Raw genomic sequence first — 4,349 nt, forward strand, 5'->3', positions numbered from 1 at the left:
AAAAACTCACTGCAACTGGGTGAGCTCTGCTGTCTCGACAGCGCTCCCTAGGTGAACTGCAGGCACGGGTTGGAGGGCGTGATTCAACACTGTGCATCCCAATATGTGACCTTGCCTCCTCCACTTGTGCTTGTCTCCTCGTCCCGCCTCCTGGCCCCTCCTCCGTGGAGAAAACGATAAAGTTTCCCAGCTGTCAGCCTCGCCACAACAACTTTTGAGGGACTGTTTTTCATTCACCATCCCAATTGCAAATGAGAAAAAGAGTTTACAATTGAGCTTTTGCAAGATATTGAAATATAATGCTGTTGTCAGTGATGTCATCATGACGAGAAGCAAGTGGAGGAGGCAAGTGGAGGAGGCAAGGTCGCATATTAAAATGCACTCTGTATGTAAACCCACTGTGGCCATAGGCTGTGCTGACATGGCCGCCATGCGCAGACGTTCGACTTGATTGACGGGAACGCGGATGACGCATCTAGTCTTCCTGTAGGATATCTGTGGGTTTAACCCTAAAGCGACCGAGTGGGGTCATTTATGCACACATCCCAAGTTCCAAAAACTGATGTCTGGGAGATAGTTTATCGACACAAAAAACTGTTGTGATGATTAGTGGAAGAGCCTGAATTTTCGTGGGATTTCAATGTTCATTTTTGGAGACTAGTTGAAATGTGTTCTATGCCATTGAACTTTGAGAAAAAATATGTCTCAAATATGTTATTTTTTCCCCCAGTTTCTTACCTATCCCCCGCTGCCGCAGATTTTGATATTTTACTGCAATTGACACGCGAGAGGGCACACCTAGATAGGCAAAACATTTAGATTAATAGACAGGACTATGCAACTTCTCCAAGTTATTAGGGACATACAACATAAGATTTTTTGTATTGGAAGTTTTCAGAATTTTATTTATTTTTATGCATATGAGGGCAAAACTCATTAAATACGCATATTTAGGTTACATTTCAAAAGCTACTGTACATTGGATGGTGCCAGACTCAAACATGTGGGATCATTGTGTTGATACAGTCAAAATAAAACTTTAGAGGGGTTTGTGGCTACTGCTTTTGTATGCCCAAACCATGAAATACTGTCCCCAAGTCCCCAAATAATAAAAAAACGCCATGTTTTTCTTAGAAACCTTGTTCTAACTCAAGATGTGAATGAGATATCAACAAACCCCTCAATAGAAAGTTGCAGTAGGTGGCTAAGAAGGCTTTCCCTAAGAAAAAAAAAATCATAAAGTCGCATTTTGAGAAAAACGTGCTTTGCATTCTAGTTTTGCATTCTATAAGTCAGGTTATGAATGACATTCCCACAAACCTTTTGATACACAGAAGCAAGGGGTAGATATTAATATGTCTACCAAGTTTGGTGAATCTGGGTATTAGAGAATTAGGTTTTCCATGGATAGATGTTCAGGACGTATATTTCATTAACTAGGGCCTAATTTGCATAATAAATAAACAAATAAATACAATTCTGAAAACTTCCAATGCAAATTTTGTAAGGTTTTATGTCCATAACAAACTGGAGCAGTTTCATTGCTGTAGTGAGGTGTTAAAGATGTCAGTGAAGACATGCTTTAGTTGCTCAGCACAGTCTTTCAGCACCCGTCCAGGGATGTTGTCTGGGCCTGTTGCTTTGTGCAGGTTGATCCTGGTGAGTGCCCTCTCCCCGCTATTAACAGGTAGACACAATGCTTGGTCATGAGGTGGGGGAGGTGTTCTCTGTGAGTGGGTCTTTTTGTTTTCCTCAAAATGTGCGAAAAAGCTGTTTGTTTGATCAGTATGTTAGTTTTCTACTGCACGTGTGTGTGTGTGTGTGTGTGTGTGTGAGTGTGTGTGTGTGTGTGTGTGTGTGTGTGTGTGTGTGTGTGTGTGTGTGTGTGTGTGTGTGTGTGTGTGTGTGTGTGTGTGTGTGTGTGTGTGTGTGTGTGGTTATACTATCACTATGGTATGAGTGCATGTGTCAGAGAAAGTATTTCAATTCAGTAGCCTAAGTCTTATACTGCAGTGTGTGTATGTGTGTGTGGGTGAGGTTGTCAATGTCTTATGTACAGTATATTTAGTAACTGTACATTGGAGATTGGTCAAACACCATTTCAAACTTCTGTGCTAACCCTGTTACATATTTTTTTGTACACTTGACTTGACTTGACTCTTGTGGCTGTGTTGTGCTCCTTACAACTGTCACAGACTTCATGAAGACATTATAAGACAGTGAAATATGATAAAAGAAGAACGATTCAGGAAACTTGCATGACGTTCAGATCTTTCTGTTTTGTCATCCGTCTGACTATAGTACAGAGTTTGTCCATATTTTTTTCTGACAATGGCATCATGGGCCGTGGCCATGCTTTTTTACTGGGGATTTTTTTTTCTTCTGCTAGACCTATATTAAAAAGCAATGTGATTTAATAATTCAAATGCATTTAATTTAATGTAATTTATCATCAATGAGAAGAAGTAGTGATTGACCTTACTCAGGCCACTCATAACTGGTCTCCGCACAGCGCTAGACAAGCCTTCTATTCGTCAGAAAGCTGACTTGGCAGAGAATGTATTTGAGAATTAAAACATGAGGCTTAAAATAATATTTAAAATAATAAATACATAATGTCTAGTCGCGGGCCAGATAATTGCCTACCACTGCTATAGAAGGAAGCGATAGGATTTAACAAATATCACATTTTTTAGTGATACTCACTGCTCTACTGTGTGAGTGAGTTGGAGTAATCTAACTCTGAAGTTATGGTAAATAACATTCTTTTGATGAGTGGAGGTGCAAAACACACACCAGAAACAGAGGTGCTGGCAACCAGTAAATACACTTGCAGGAGGAGAGAAGTGCCGCACACTCTCGAGTTAAATAAACAAGTTTTTAATGTGACAACGTTTCGGCCTGTCGGCCTTCCTGAGGTCAAAAACTTGTTTATTTAACTCGAGAGTGTGTGGCACTTCTTTCCTCCTGCAAATAACATTCTTTTGAAATGATTCTTTATTGTCTTATATGAATATTCATTTTCACACCAGACAAGTCAGTTAATCAGGTTCCGCATTTGTCAGATCTTCTGTGATATCACATTACACATACAAGTACATAGACACCATTTTTTGAATATGCATTATATGCCACTATATACTAGCCTGGGCGAAAGCCGACTGTTGACTCCATCAAACAGTCTGGCAAAAGCAAAGAGGAATTCGTCTCCATGGAGGATGGGAGATGGTCTGACCTTATTCTGCCATTTAAGTTCTTTGGAGTTACGAATTAAAATTGAAATTCGAATTGCGCTTTATCAACATGACTGTTACGATGTAGTGTTGCCAAAGCATACAAATAACAAGACATACGTGTGAATAGTGTTACCTTACTTTAACCAATCATTACTCCGCAGGTGAGTTCTGCGTCACCACTCTCAACTTTTTGCTGATTGGCAGAACCGTGTACGAACTGAGCTAAGACGGTTTTGCCAGACTATGTGTGTAGCCAAAATCTTTGGGTGAAAGTACATAGGATGGCATCGCCAGGCTACATATACCCCCCCCCCCCCACACACACACACACATACAACACAGCTTGACTCATACATACATCATTATTTCCTACATCAATTAATGGTATTTTCACACCTAGTCCCCTTTAAGTGAACCAAACTTCGTCCCCCAAAAGTGAACTGACAGCAAAATAACTCTTCTGTTTTTCTTCATATTGTGAGTGTATTACAAAGAGAACCAGCTGCTTTTTCTGGGTCTGTTAGGATTTCATGGTTTCATGATTACACCATGCCCTCTAGAGCTCTCCTTAAGTGAATACACCTATTCACAAGTGTAAATTATCAGGACTCAGAGGCGAACCATACTGAGACCACGTCAATAAAAGTCTCAGTACAGTGCACTTTCAAGGCATCTGGGTACACTTCAGAACGTTCACAGTCTGAGTTTGCTTAAATAGCTGAAAGGAACCATGTGTGAAAACACTCTTACTCTCAGACAGTCACATAATAAGGACCAGAGGGATAAAAAAGGGAATCCACAACCAATTATTGACAGACTGAACAGATTCAGATGTGGTGACAGATGAGCTCAGCATTCTGGTAAAAGTCAACAGCCTTGGGGGTTGCCATTGCTCCTGGCTCACTGATTTCCTGATAATATTTCTTCATTGAGGCCTTGAGGTTAGGCAAGAAAAATTACAGGAATATGCGGAGCAGTCTAAACTTGCCAGTGCCCAGAGGTTACGATACGTTAAAAAAATACAACGCAATAATAATCATTTAAAAATACAATACAATAAATTACCCATAGGTCTTACTATCATTATGAGTGTATCTCATGTCAGGATGAGCA

The sequence above is a fragment of the Engraulis encrasicolus genome, chromosome 21 (genome assembly GCF_034702125.1).
Source record: "Engraulis encrasicolus isolate BLACKSEA-1 chromosome 21, IST_EnEncr_1.0, whole genome shotgun sequence".
Taxonomy (NCBI): Eukaryota; Metazoa; Chordata; class Actinopteri; order Clupeiformes; family Engraulidae; genus Engraulis; species Engraulis encrasicolus.